Raw genomic sequence first — 15,940 nt, forward strand, 5'->3', positions numbered from 1 at the left:
TAGAGACGAACGAAGAGTGGGATCCTGAGGGGTCAATCAGGCTTATTCGAGAAGGCGATGACTTTAAACTTACAGTCGCACTCACTCCCATTGTAGTACAAATTCAGTTACCAATCGAAGTTAAGATAACTGCATTAGTCCCATTTGAGGTAGAGGTAGCTCCGCCTGCGGCCACCCTTGTTCCATTTGAAGTGGAAGTGGCAACACCTTTCACGATGACAGTATCAACCACACGTCCTTTTGACTCAAAAGCAATACCCTAAGATTATGTTGCCGAGGCTAGGCGAAAAGGGAAGGCAAATATGGAGGAATCTGATGCTACGCTAGAAATGACCAGGACCGGGATAATCTATACACCCGAACACTTGAGAGGACCAAGTAAGGATACTGCTGCCAAGCATCTTGTCATTGAAACATGACCAGATAACCTTTGGAGGAAAGTGCAAGCAAGGGAATATTCCGTCATCGATCATTTGGACAAAACCCCAGCTCAGATATCCATATTGTCACTATTGCAAAATTCAGAGGCATACAAGAATGCTTTGATGAAGGTGTTGAGTGAAGCCTATGTGCCAACCAATATCACCGGCAGAGAGATGGCCAATATGGTAGGGCAGGTGCTGGAAAGTCACAAGATAATCTTCCACGAAGATGAGTTACCGCCCGAAGAGTTGAATCATAACAGAGCATTGCATATCACAGTATAATTTGAAGACAAGTTCATTGCCAAGGTCTTGGTTGATGGAGGTTCAAGCCTTAATATTTGTCCGTTGGATACTCTGAAAAGACTGGGCAAAGGTTTCCATGAAATACGGGCAGGGAGCATGAATCTGAAAGCTTTCGATGGGTCCCAAAAGGCCACGATTGGAGAGATTAATCTTTGCCTACAAATGGGGCCAACTTGGTTCGACGTTGAATTTCATGTGCTCGACATATCAGCCTCATAAAATCTCCTGTTAGGCTGACCATGGATATATGTCACCGGGGCCGTGGCTTCCACACTACATCAAGTCGTGAAATTTGAATGGAACCATCAGGAGGTGATCATTCACGAAGATGGGAGTAACCTTATTTAAACCAGTCAAACCATCCCGGTTATTAGGAATAAAAGAAGGTTGGGAGGGGAAACCTACCATCATATCGAACGTGTCAATGTCGTCAAAAAGGACAAATGGTGGAGTAACAAAATAGAAAGCATACTGGCATGGTCTGGGTATGAACCCGGTAAGGGGCTTAGGAAGAATCTCCAAGGTATTACTAAGCTGAAACAGCTGAAGCGTCACGGTACTACCTTCAGGCTCGGATACCAGTATACATGGCAAGCGTATAATGATCAGTCACCTCCATGGCGTGGACCTTATTACCCTCTCGAGCAACCCGTGTCGCATCTGGATCAGACTTTTCACCAAGTTGGCACAATATCAGGAACTGTAGAAGAGGAAGTATTAGCTGGGCTGAGGAATCTGCTCTTGAAGGATGAGGACATGGACTATAGTGCAATAATTGAGGAGGAGGAGGAGGAAGAAGGCCTCACTATTCAGACTGTGGAGAAGGGAGCTGTTCTCAGGAACTGGACTGCCACACTATCCCGGGCCCGCCGAGTCCCTGGCTAGCTTGGCAGATTTTATTCCTATAGCCATTCTAGGCATTTAAGATTTTCACTAATTTGTTTTCAAGATTTACTTGTTTCAAATAAATGCTCGATTCATCGAGCTGTACTCATTCAGATGTTTTAAGTATTAATCAAATGCATTGCTCTTTATTATTTATTATTATCTTTCATCATTTTATTTCCACAACATTACTGTTACTTTTCCTGATGAACCGATGACTATGACATGTAATGAGGAAACGCAATATGAGAATAGTGATTCGGATGAAGAAGACGAGATACCTTAGGAAGTTGTGAGGGAAGTTGAAAACTTTGAGATTAAGCCTAATTCCAACCTAGACGAGACCGAAGCAGTAAATTTGGGGGACGCCGAGACTGTCAAAAAGACTCACATCAGCATTCACTTATCACCGACATAGAAAGAGGAGTACATTCGTTTCTTAAAGGAGTATGAGGACATTTTTGTATGGTCATATGATGACATGACCGGTTTGAGCACATCCATAGTAGCTCACAAGTTACCTACCAATCCTATGTGTCCGCCAGTAAAGCAGAAACTCAGAAAGTTCAAACCAGATATGAGCCTGAAAATCAAGAAGGAAGTTACTAAGAAAATCAAAGCCAAAGTTCTCAGGGTTGTTGAGTACCCAACCTGGTTAGCTAACATTGTGCCAGTACCGAAGAAAGATGGGAAAGTCAGAGTATATGTTGACTATCGGGACTTAAACAGAGCAAGTCCCAAAGATGATTTCCCACTGCCAAACATATGCATCCCGATCGATAATTGCGCTAAGCATGAACTCCAATCCTTTGTGGATTGCTTTGCAGGCTACCACCAAAGTTGGATGGACGAAGAAGATGCAGAGAAAACTACCTTTATTACACCATAGGGGTATACTAATACAAGATGATGTCATTTGGTCTAAAAAATTATGGGGCTACCTACATGAGAGCCATGCAAACTATCTTCCATGACATGATACACAAAAAAATAGAGGTGTAAGTGGACGACGTCATTATAAAATCCAAGAGGGTCGCATACCACATAGCAAACTTGAGAAAGTTCTTTGATAGGTTAAGGAGGTACAATTTGAAGCTAAACCTCGCAAAGTGTGCATTTGGGGTTCCCGCGGGAAAGTTATTGGGATTCATTGTCAGCCATCGAGGGATCGAGCTAGATCCATCTAAAGTCAAGGCTATTCAGGAGTTACCGCCGCCTAAGAGCAAAAAGGATGTGATGAGCTTCCCGGGATGTCTCAACTATATCAGTCGCTTCATAGCATAGTCAACGGTCATATATCGTCTACATAAATCAAAAGGCGGTCAAAGGGCAAGCATTGGTAGATCATCTTGCTGAAAACCCGGTGGGAGGAGAATACGAACCCTTGAAAATGAATTTTCCTGATGAAGAAGTGTCATGCATAGGAGAGGACATTACCGAAGCATACGACGGTTGGAGGATATTCTTTGACGGAGCTGCTAGCAATCGGTGACTCAAATTTGCTCGTGCACCAGGTACAAGGAGAATGGGCTGATAACTAGTGATTATGGTTCATTTTACACTCCTTCTTTCTTGAGTTTTGATTAAAAATGTGTATAAAATAGTCCCAAGGGCTTACATGATGTACTTGTTTGCAGGGTTTGGTCAAAAAGGTGACAATTAGTCAAAACCAGCTCAAAAAGAAGTGAAATATGCACAAGTACCAAGAACAAGTCCATGCATAGTGCAACAGATCCATTGCAGCCGCATTCTATTTGGTGCGGTCTGCAGTGAGAAGATTCAGAGAGGTGCATAGTTTGGAAACTCAAGCAATGCGGCCACAACGCATTTTGTGCGGACCGCGATGGCCTCACCGCGACTGCAATTGAGATTGTACGGTCTGTAAAGAAGGAGTTAAGAGAGTTGGGACTTTGGAGAATTAACGCCAATACTGTCCGCGGCCCACGGTGGCCAAGTTCAGAGAGCAGAGATAAGAATCCAAAAAGTCTCACCGCAGTTGCACTCCATCTCTTGTGGTCTGCGGTACCCCCCGCATGGGTATTTTGGTCCAGAAAATTCGACCTAGTATAAATACTTTATTTTTCCACTTTTAGGTCATTTTTTGTAATATGACTTTGGGCTAAGCACGTGAACGACTGTTCTTAACCATTTTGAGTAATTTTATAGTGGTTTTATCATTGAATCTTGAATTATTAGCTTGTAATTGAATCTTATGGGTTTTTCTTCATCTATTTTTTTTGTTTTCTTCCATTATTATGAGTAGCTAGACCCATTAGCTAGGGTTGTGGATCAACCCTACTGTGGGTATTTGATGTGTCTTGAGTCTTAAAGTTTGAATGTCTATGAGTGTTTGATATTTGGACTAATTTATGTTTTCCATGTTGAATTAGTGGTTGCAAATACTAATTTGTTCCTTTTTAACTTGGGTTCTTCTTGAGAAAGAGAGTTTGAGTCTAGGAAAATTAGTCCAGCTAGGAATTGGGGTATATTCAAGAGATTGATAGCCCCAATTAAAGGGTTAAACCTAGAGATAGTAATACCCGACTTGAACCTAAATTGCTTGCACAAATTATCATACCTAATTGATCTTGAGAAAGTCAATTAGGGCAAAATTCCTTAAACTGCCGAGAGGTATAGAGTGAGAAGTTTCGTGCATTGGTTGTATCGTAATCCCCAACATGACAACCTTGCCTTAGATTCGAGAACCCGTCAAGTATTCACATAGGAGACAGTCACTTCCATAGTGCTTCCTTAACCATTTAGACAACCTTTCAAATATCTTATTCTTAGCTTAATTTAGCATCTTATTAGCATAATATTAGAAGTAAAATCAAAAGACCAACTATGATTGGAAGTGCAACTAAGAGCAATTATGCATCTCTAGTTTAGATAGGAATCCAATTCCCACTTCTAGCTCCCTGAGGATTCGATCCCAACCATCTCGAGTAAAAGCTGCTTCGACCGCTCTCGCCACTTCATAGTGGTGCAGGGTTGGCACAAATTACTTTTTGGAGTTGTGGCCGGGGAGCTAATGGTTTTGGCTATCTATCTAAATAGTTTTGTGTATTGTTCTTCTTTCCTTTCTGCATTCCTAATTTGTGTGTGTCAATATTTCATGTACAAAATGGCAGCAAATAATGTACCTCTTGGAGACCTTCTTCCGGGGAGGAGGTAGATGAAAATGTTGATGATGAGGTTCCTATTGTGCCTCAAGGACAAAGGAGAGGCCGCTAGGCCAATGATAATATTCCAGACCCTCCCCCGCCACCTCCAAGAGTGGCTCATCGAGTGCTTCCCAACCAAGGATATGCAAGTGCAATTGTCCCATCCCGGATCCGGGCGGGCAATTTTCAAATTATAAATATGATGCTGACATTGTTGGAGCAGCGAGGGTATTTAACGGGCGCTGCCAATCAGAATGCTTACAAACATCTCAAGGTTTTCATGGATACCTGTTGGGGGAGAAAGCAAACTAATGTGTTAGAGGATGCACTTAGATTAAGACTATTCCCTTTCTCACTTAGAGGGAAGGCATTGGATTGGCTTGAATGACTTCCCAACCATTCCACCACTACTTGGGATAAGTTGGCAGATAAATTCATTGCAAAGTTTTTCTCGCCGGGACACATGGCAACATTGAGAGATGAGATCTTAGCTTTTAAGCAGGAGCCCATCGAACCATTACATGAGATATGAGAGCGATATAGAACCATGGTAAAGGAATCTCCCAACAATGGTATGACTGAGGTAATGATACAACAGACATTTTACCGGGGCATTAACACAACAAATCAGTGCATAGTGAACCAACTTTCTAGGGGTAGTTTCATGAAGCTGTCTTATGATGAGGCTTGTGACATTCTTGACGAGATGGCTGACACGTCCTCCACTTGGCAAAGTAGTGCCAATGTGCCACAGGGTGACCCCATGGTCACTCACTTGCAGAAAGAGCTACATGATCATGGGCAAGCTATAGCAGAGCTGACAATAACAATGAATCAGCTAGCGAAGGCACAGTTACAACAGGTTCAAAATCCGCGCCAAGTAAATGCTATGGAGGGTGTCAACATGCTAGTGAACAAAAGAAGACAAAGAGGTCAACAAAACCAAGGGAGTTCAGATCAATATGGCAATGATTGTGGTGGATTCCAAGATGATGGTTATGATAGGCAGAATGAAGAGGTGCAATACGTGAACAACTATCAAGGCCAAAGGGGCAATTCTTCCAACCAACAACAATGGAGACCCCAAGGCAATTGGGGAAATCAACAACAACATGGGAATAGTAATTGGAGGAACAACAACTACAATTCCAATTGGGGTAATCAGAACAATAATCAGAACAATTAGGGTAATTGGAATGGCAACAACAACAACAACTGGAGTGGTAACAACAATCAGGGTGGTTGGAATAATGGCAATCAAGGAAATCAGGGGCAAGGCTTTCAAAGGCCCCCAATGTATCAACAACCGAACAATCCGCCCCTATTTCCATCCCAAGGTCCGAGTTCTTCTAACAATGAAATGGGGAGAATTGAAATGATATTTGAACAGATGATAAAAAAGAATGCGGACTCTGATGCTCAATTGGCTTCCCACAATACTTCAATCAGAAACTTGGAGGTTCAGTTAGGCCAAATCTTACAATCCTTGAATACCCGCCCTAAGGAGGCTCTACCAAGTGATACGGTAGTAAACCCGAAGGGTGGGAAAATTCATGTTATGGCGGTAACTACAAGAAGTGGACGAGACGGTAATGTGAATGCCTACAAACAAAAAGAAATTTTGAGTGATGAAGTTGAGTTGCACGAAGATGAGATTCCTTTGGTGGTTGAAAATGTGATTGATGAGAACATGAATGAGGAAGTGAGGATTGATATTCAAGATGCCGAGGTGGAGAGTTAGAATGACGTGAACCTGTCTAGGGAATACGTAATAGACATGTCGGAAATGGTTGTGCCTAATGACAAGGCTTCTTTGCCAAGGCTACCTCCACCTTATCCTCAAAGGCTCGCGAAGCCGAAAAATGAGAATCAGTTTAAGAAGTTTATTGACATGATGAAGAGCTTATCCATTAATGTGCCTTTGGTGGAGGCTCTAAAGCAAATGTCGAGTTATGCTAAATTCATGAAGGACTTGGTGACAAAGAAAAGATCCATGGATTGTGAAACTATCAAGATGACCCACCAAGTTAATGCAATAGTGCACTCAATGGCCCCGAAGCTAGAAGATCTCGGTGCTTTCTCCATTCCTTGCACCATTGGGAGTGTGGACTTTGCAAATGCTCTATGTGATTTGGGGGCATACTCAGTTTTCAAGACTTTGGATATTGGACAACCGAGACCGACTTTCATGAGATTGCAAATGGCGGATAGAACTATGAAGAGACCATTGGGTATAATTAATGATGTCCTTGTCCGGGTGGATAAATTTATCTTGCTAGCTGATTTTATGATCTTGGATTGTGATGTAGATTATGAAGTTCCAATCATATTGGGAAGACCTTTCCTTGCTACTGGAAAGGCCTTAGTTGATGTGGAAGCAGAGGAACTCACCTTCCGGGTGGGTGATGAGAAAGTTGTCTTTCATGTGTGCAAGTCAATGAAGCAGCCCAACAGTTCTAAGGTGTGCTCCTTTGTGGACCTTGTCACGACATGTATAGTTGATGATACTAGTGCAATGATCAATGTGGAGGACCCTCTAGAGGTAGTAATATTGAATCTTGATGTAAATGAGGATGAAAGCCGAGTGGAGTGCGTGAATGCTTTAGATGGAATGAGCTATTACTCTTATGAGCCTAGGAAACTCTCTTTGGATCTTGAGAATAAGAAGACTCCACCAACAAAACCTTCACTAGAAGAACCTCCGGTGTTGGAGTTGAAGTCGTTGCCTCCACACCTTAGGTATGAGTTCTTAGGCCCTAGTTTAACTATGCAAGTTATTCTTTCCTCTTGTCTTACTAACATGCAGGTTGATGCCACATTGGCGGTGCTCCAAAAGCGGAAGAAGGTAATTGGATGGACCTTAGCTGATATTCGGGGGGATAAACCCCGCATTATGCATGCACAAGATTATTTTGGAAGATGATGCAAAGGTCTCCTTAGAACATCAAAAGAGGTTGAATAAGGCAATGCACGAAGTTGTGAAAAAAGAGGTGATCAAGTGGTTGGATGCCGGGGTTGTGTACCCCATATCTGATAGCCTCTGGACTTCGCCAGTGCAATGTGTGCCAAAGAAGGGTGGCATGACCGTGGTTGCAAATTCGCAAAATGAGTTGATTCCTACAGGACCCTGACCGGGTGGAGGGTGTGCATGGATTACCGCAAGTTGAATAAAGTGACCCGCAAGAATCACTTTCCATTGCCTTTTCTTGATCAGATGTTAGATCGACTTATTGGGCGTGCCTTCTACTATTTCTTGGATGGGTATTCTGGATACAACTAAATCTTTATTGCTACGAAAGATTAGGAGAAAACAACATTCACCTGTCCATATGGCACCTTTGCCTTTTCTAGGATACCTTTTGGGTTGTGCAATGCACCGACTACATTCTAGCGGTGTATGATGGCCATTTTCACCAATATGGCAGAAGATATTTTGGATGTGTTCATGGACGACTTTAGTATTGTGGGTAATTCATTTGATAAATGTTTTAAAAATCTTGATAGATTGTTGTCCCGTTGTGAAGAAACCAATCTTGTTCTTAATTGGGAGAAATGCCACTTCATGGTTGAGGAGGGCATAGTTCTTGGGCATAAAATTTCAAAGCGTGGTATAGAGGTGGACAAAGCAAAAATTGATGTGATTTCAAGGCTCCCTCCCCTAATTCTGTCAAGGGAGTTAGAAGTTTTCTTGGGCATGTGGGGTTCTACCGGAGATTTATCAAAGACTTTTCAAAAGTAGTGAATCCCTTATGCAAGTTATTGGAAAAAGATACCAAGTTCGTGTTCGATGATAGATGTATGCAAGCCTTTGAACTTCTCAAGCACAAGTTGACCACCACTCCTATTATTACTGCACCCAATTAGAGCTTGCCTTTTGAGCTCATGTGTGACGTGAGCGATGTTGCGGTTGGGGCGGTCTTGGGTCAAAGAGTCAACAAAATATTTCATCCGGTGTATTATGCGAGCAAGATATGAATGATGCTCAAGTGAACTACACGGTGACTGAGAAAGAGCTTTTGGCTATTGTGTTCGCGTTGGAGAAATTTCGGCTATACCTCATGGGTGCCAAGGTCATAGTTCATACCGATCATGCGGCACTCCGGTACTTGATGACGAAGAAGGATTCCAAAGCTAGACTGATGTGATGGGTTTTATTACTTAAAGAGTTTGATTTGGAGATTGTGGACCAGAAAGGTAGTGAAAACCAAATGGCGGACCACTTGTCTCGCTTGGAGGAGGAGGGGAGGCCTCGTGATGGCCTAGAGATCAATGATTCATCTCTCAATGAGCAACTCCTTTCTGTGTTGGTGAATGGTATGTCATGGTTTGGGACGTTGCTAATTTTCTTGTGACTGGTATAATCCCGTATGAGCTCTCTTCTAACCAAAGGATGATGCTCAAACGGGATAGTTTGGATTTCTATTGGGATGAGCTGTAGTTATTCAAGATTTGTATAGATGGTATGATCCGAAGGTGTGTCCCGGAGGAGGAGCAATTGAGTATCTTAGAGGCTTGTCATTCCTCTTCCTATGGTGGCCATCATGGCGGGGCGAGGACGACTTCAAAAGTTCTTAGTTGCGGGTTTTATTGGACAACTTTGTACAAAGATGCAAGTGAACATATGAAAAGATACGATGAATGTCAAAGAGCGGGTGGAATTTCGAAGAAAGATGAGATGCCTCTTAATACCATTCTTGAAGTTGACATTTTTGATGTATGGGACATTGATTTCATAGACCCATTTGTTAGTTCGTGTGGGAACACATACATTCTTGTGGCGGTTGACTATATTTCAAAGTGGGTTGAAGCCATGGATCTACCCAACAATGAGGCCTGAAGTGTTGTTGCATTCCTCAAGAAGAGCATTTTTACAAGGTTAGGAACTCCTCGTGCAATCATAAGTGATGGGGGCTCTCATTTTTGTAATAGAGCTTTTGACACTTTGCTTACAAAGTATGGTGTCAATCGCAAAGTTTCTACTCCTTATCACCCTCAGGCGAGTGGCCAAGTTGAAGTCTGAAACAGGGAAATCAAGAGTATATTGTCAAAGACGGTTAATGCAAATCGGACTGATTGGTCAAAGAAGTTGGATGATGCTCTATGGGCTTATATGACTGCTTACAAGACTCCGATTGGTATGTCTCTGTATCGGTTGATATTTGGTAAAGCTTGCTATCTACCGATTAAGTTAGAGCACAAGGCCATGTAGGCTTTGAGGAAGCTGAATCTTGAATGGGATGTGGCAGCAAATCTTCGTTTAGAGCAGCTTAATGAACTTGATGAATTCCGATTCTATGCCTACTCCAGTTCATCCTTGTACAAGGACAAGATGAAGTACCTTCATGATAAATATGCTCGTGGAAAAGAGTTCAAAGTGGGTGATTTGGTTCTCTTGTTCAATTCTCGGTTATGTCTGTTTCCAGGAAAGCTTAAGGCGAAATGGAGTGGACCTTTTAAAGTGGTATTTGTGACCCCGTTGGTGCACTGACTTGAAGAACAAAAATGGAGAGATTTTCAGAGTTAATGGGCACAAGGTCAAGCACTACCTGGGCAAGATTGATGACAGCCACGTGGTGGCACTGCTCCATATAAAGTGATTTGATGGCAACCTGCATCGTGCCGCGATGTTAAATCAGGCTCTTATTGGGAGGCAACCCATGTGTCTTTCTTTTTGTTTTTCTTTGATTTTCTTTGTAGTATAGGATTTGCTTTTGGACTAACTAGTTGTGAGATATTGTATGATTGTTTTGATGCAGTGCAGGACCAAGTTGGAAAAAATGCACACTCTCTGATGTTTGCACTGCGGCCCCATTGCATTTTGTGCGGCTGCAAAGGCCTTAGTGCGGGGGCAACATTTCAATGCGGTCCGCAGAGTGATTGGTCAAAAAGGGGGTCCTCTGAAGTTCTCCACCATGGCTGCAATACATTTTGTGCGGTCCATGGTGGACCACTATGGCCGCATTGCATTTCTTGCGGTCTGCAGTGGACGTCTCCCTAGTGCCTCTTATTTCTGAGTACTGCGGATCGCAGTGCCATTTTGTGCGGTCCGCGGTGGGTAGGTAAAGTGGGCCCCAGGTCCTTTTTCTATATTTCAAATTTTTCGATCCTTTACTCTCAAATAGTAAAAAATACTATTCACACAAGCCCTAACTGCAAGATTTCATTCACTCACTGTCAATCATCTGTGTTGCATCTCACTAACTGGTAATCTTAATTTTTTCTTAGTTTTTTTAACTTTGTTATTTTCTTTTAATTAGCTAGTTTTTCTTCTTTTTCTTCCCATTTTCTTTCAATTCTGTATCATAGGTTTGTTTAATCATGCTGGGATTAGGGTTAATTAGTGACAACTAATGATTAAACACCTAGGAAATTAATAACATATGATTTTAGGCTTAAATTGAGCAAAATTTGAAACCCTAGGATTGGAATTTCTGTTCTGGGCTTACCACGGTCCGCGATGGTATTTTGTGTGGTCCGCGGTGCTTCTTTGCGGTACGCAATACCATTTTGTGTGGATCGTAATGGTATCACTTTAGAAAGGTTGTAAGTTGAGGACCGCGACCGCAGTGGATTTCATGCGGTTCATAGTGCCTTAATGCGGACCGCAATACCATTTTGTACGGTCCGCGGTGGCCTTTATCAAAGAGTGAGTAGTCTGACCCCCACCTCAGTGTGGACCATGGTGCATTTTGTGCGGTACACGGTAGCTTCATTTCGGCCACCCTTCATTTTGTGCGGTCCGGGGTCTGCAATTCTGCAATTCTGCTTTTCATTTTCAACTGCCTGCAATCTTATTCTGCACTGCTTCATTTGATACTGGGATACTAACAAGAACAGAATGCATTCTCCTTGCAGATAATGGTGAAATCACAAGGCAGAGGCGATAAACAGACAGGGAAAGGAGAGTCCTCCCAGGGTAGGGGACGAGGCATGATTAGATTGACCCCACAAGCCCGACAAGCTATCAAGGACACCAGAAGATTCATAAGGGCTGCTGATAGAGCTGCTTCCCAATTGAGAAGTGAGTATATGCCCTCCTGGGAGGCATCCGACTCCGACTCCATGCCAAAATATGTTCCTGACTGGCCGGAGAGGCCCAAATTGAGGGATACACCTCCGAGCACCCCTACTGCCCAAGCATTAGTGTACATTTCGTCTGAGTCATCTAAGAGTCAGTTGCGAACGGTGACAGTGCATATTCTACCTCACCTACAGCTTCGCTATCCAGTGAGGATCCCGTAGAAGAAGGAGGGGGTGAGCCCCAAGTAGGAGGGGTGGAGAGAAATAGGAACCCGAAATCATGGCAAGACAGGTTTGTGAGCGAAGTGGCCTACCACAAGTTCAGAGAATGGTGGCCCGAGAGGAAGTTAATACCTGAGCGGAAATTCATTACAAAGTACCTTTTACCTCATAATCCTAATGTGCTGAGGCAGTTCAGAGAAAGAGCAGGATGAGACTATTTCATAGGCCACGAGGAGGATGCAAATGAGCACTTGGTGAAGTAGTTTTACACGAATGTTGCCCACATAAAAAAGGGCACCACAGTGACCAAGATGCGAAATTTGAAAGTAAAATTTAATGGAAAAACAATCAATGACTACCCGGGCTTCCCGGAGGAGGATGAGGCATTGTACTTAGAAAAGGTGGCATTAGGTGAGGCTACTCGTCCTTTGTTAGCAAATTCTTGGCAATCCCAGGTACCACCCCAGCTTGGTTGACCGCAGGAGTGAAAATTCTGAGGAGGACCCTGAACTTCGAAGCAAAAGGGTGGGAGACATTTGTTTGTAGCAGGATAGACCCCACCACTCATGACAACTCTCTTCCTATCTTCCGGGCTATATTGGTGGCATCTATCATGGCGGGGTACCCGATCAACATTGGAAATATGATGTCTAGGGTGATTACGCGACTGGTTAATGAAGGTGATAGATCCTACCCTTTCCCAAATTTCCTGACCATGTATTTTGAGGATCTAGATGTGGAGATGAGAAGATTTGATGTGAAAGTGAAAGCCAAGGCACCTTTCTCCTAGTACAGCACCAAGGGTCCTGACAACCCCAAGGACCCTAAAGGCAAAGCCACTACTTCAACTGGCTAGTCTAAAGAGCCAGTAGTAGTAGTGGCTCCTACTTAGCCTTCTTCAGCCACACCAGACATGGCCCCAGGACCCTCCACTTCTACAGTATCAGATATCCCCTCATCCGCAACATATCCTTTGACTGCCCACCGCTTGAGCCAGACCCTTGCCAGCATCAGCAACTAGATGTAGACAACTACTTCTAAGTTGTCTGTACTTTCTACTTCGATGGCAGCCCAGTCTGCACCTCCTCAACCATAGGTCCCACAATCAGTGGAGGACACTCTCAAAGAGTTTCTGGAGAACTAGAAGAAGCTCCTTGAGAACCAGCAATTAATATTAGGCGTTGTGGGTTCACATGGAAAAGCATTGAAGGATTTGGCCAAAGAAACAAAGAGACCGAGTAAGACTCGGGCATCCAAGGAGTCGGTGAAAGAGTTGAAAGTGGAGGTGGAGAGGTTGAAGGCAGATCACTTGCCTTTGGAACTTCTATTTCATGACCCGGCTCCAGCAGCCCAGCCTGAGCCGGAGCAGGAGACAGAGAGGCCAGCTAAGATGAATAGGGTGATTCCCCGTACTGATGATGCTGTTATAGAGTTGGAGGACTCGCATGGAGGTTCCTCTAGCCAGCACCAAATTCTAGTACAGGCCCAGGACTCGGTACAGGCCCAGGTCCTAGTGGAGACATAGATTACAAGGAGCCAGTCACAGGTTCTCGAGCAGACCGAGGACCCAGGGACCTAGACTCAGGATCCTATGCAGACGGAGGGCCAATAGGGAGTTTCTTTTTACTCTCTATCTTTTCTTGTGCTTATTTTGGTTAGTTAGCATTGAGGACAATGCTAGCTTTCATTTGAGGGGGTAACCCTATTTGGACGACTATATATATGACATTACCTTTTTCTTTTTGTTTTCTTTTTTTACTTTTGGTATGTACATAATTTTATCATTTTATTGCACTTTTCGTACTTTTTACTTTTGGCATGTATATAAAGTTACGTTCTAATGTATATATTCATTCTCCCTTATGTATATTCGACTAAATCCTCTCTTGTATATATTCATTTTACTTTCCGCATTTTTCCTTTCATAGCTTCTTATTTTATTTTTGTCGCTTCTTGTTTTGAATTTTTGCATGCAATAAGCCTTTGGTTTTCTTAATGCCACGGTTCTTTCCAAAGGTGGAATTTGTGTGAATCGGGTGGCTCTTCCCGATGATGGATGGCATGACAACCTTCTTAAGGGTTTGAGTCTGTTTTCTTTTTTCTTTTTCTATAAATAGTAGCTAGTGAGTAATGGTGCCTCAAGCAAAGCTTCACTTGGGCCTAACACATTTGCCTTTGATCCTATAGTCAAAAACAAATTGTTGTGTATAAGATGGTAAAAGTTGTGACCTTGAGACTCTTATGTTGGCCGATAATCATCAAGTGGTTTTTTGGGACCATTGTGTTGCTCAAATCTTAGCTAAGGTTGTTGTGGGCCCCTAACTCTGTCTCTTTAGCAATCCCATAGCTTGTGCGGTGAGAATTGGAATTGCAAGTCCAAGTCCCGAGCCATTAGTCTAGAACTTGCCCTGAATGTTTGTCTAGGCGAAATCCTAAGTGTAATTTGACTTGAGATGTGATTATAGGCTCTCCTTGATCCGAATGATATCCTGAACACTTCCATAGCCTACCAATGATAATATCTCTAGTCAGCACTTTTGAGCCATAGACCTTTTTCTTTCAAAAATCACGGTACAAGCATTTACCCGTTCTAAGAAAAATACCCTCTCTTGGCACCCGATCTTTCCTTAGCACAAGGCAAAAGCATAATTTTGGGGGGAGAGACGAGACATGCAATAAAGTGGTAAAAAGGTACAAAATGAAGGAAAATAAAGACAATGAAAAAGAAAAAAAATTAAAAGACAAAAAGAATGATCAATGTAGAAAAAAATGAAGGGATTCAATAAAAGTAAAGAGATAAAAGGTGTGGAAAGTTAAGAAAGGAGAAAAAGGTTTGAAATGAAAAAGAAAGAGTGACAGTGTGTCTCTCTAACCCCTAAGACAAGAGTTAATGACTCAAAAAGTCAAGAGAATGTGTGCCAAAATGAAGAAAATGAAGTGCTAAAGGGAAGATGGAACCTACTTAGACCAAATATTTCCTACCCTGAACCAAAAACCTTCGCTAACTCTCTACGAAAGCCCTATATGATCTTGAGTTGAATGAAGCTTACATTAGTGGTGACTCACATAAGGGGCAAGCTTATGGTACTTAGAGCCGGACTTGTGACCTTTCTTTGAGAGAGATGAGCGTGTTTCCACAATCCTCGTTTTGATTGCTACAATCTTAAAGTGAGGTTTGCTTAGGGAGAGTTGAGGATGTATGAGTTTGGATTCCAGAATATCCAAAGTAGTAGAAAGAGTTTCTTTGATGGGTTGAGCCAACTCTTGATACTCTTGTGTTGCACTAAATCCATGGTGTTTAGAAGGTCGAATGTTGTTAATGATTCATTTGAATTGAGGGCAATTGTTAGTCCCAATTGACGCTAGATGAGATCACTTTAGGTCAGCTGAATTTTCTTGGATTTACTCTTAAGGAGGTGAGTCTTATTTTATTTGCTTGAGGACAAGCAAAAGCTTAAGTTTGGGGGAGTTGATAACTAGGGATTATGGTTCATTTTACACTCCTTCTTACTTGAGTTTTGATTAAAAATTTGTACAAAATAGTCCCAAAGGCTTACATGTTGTACTTGTTTGCAAGGTTTGGTCAAAAAGGTGACAATTAGTCAAAACCAGCTCAAAAAGGAGTGAAACATGCACAAGTACCAAGAACAAGTCCAGGCACAGTGCAATCCACTGCGGCCGCATTCCATTTGGTGTGGTCCGCGGTGAGGAGATTCAGAGAGGTGCATATTTTGGAAACTCAAGAAACGCGGCCGCAAAGCATTTTGTGCGGACCATAATGGCCTCACCACGGCCACAATCAAGATTGTGCGGTCCACAAAGAAGGAGTTAGAGAGTTGGGACTTTGGAGAATTAACGCCAATGCGGTCCGCGGTTCTTTTTGTGCGGATTGCAGTTGAAGCCACCGCGACCGCGATGCAT

This window comes from Nicotiana sylvestris, chromosome 2, assembly GCF_000393655.2.
Source record: "Nicotiana sylvestris chromosome 2, ASM39365v2, whole genome shotgun sequence".
NCBI classification, from domain to species: domain Eukaryota; kingdom Viridiplantae; phylum Streptophyta; class Magnoliopsida; order Solanales; family Solanaceae; genus Nicotiana; species Nicotiana sylvestris.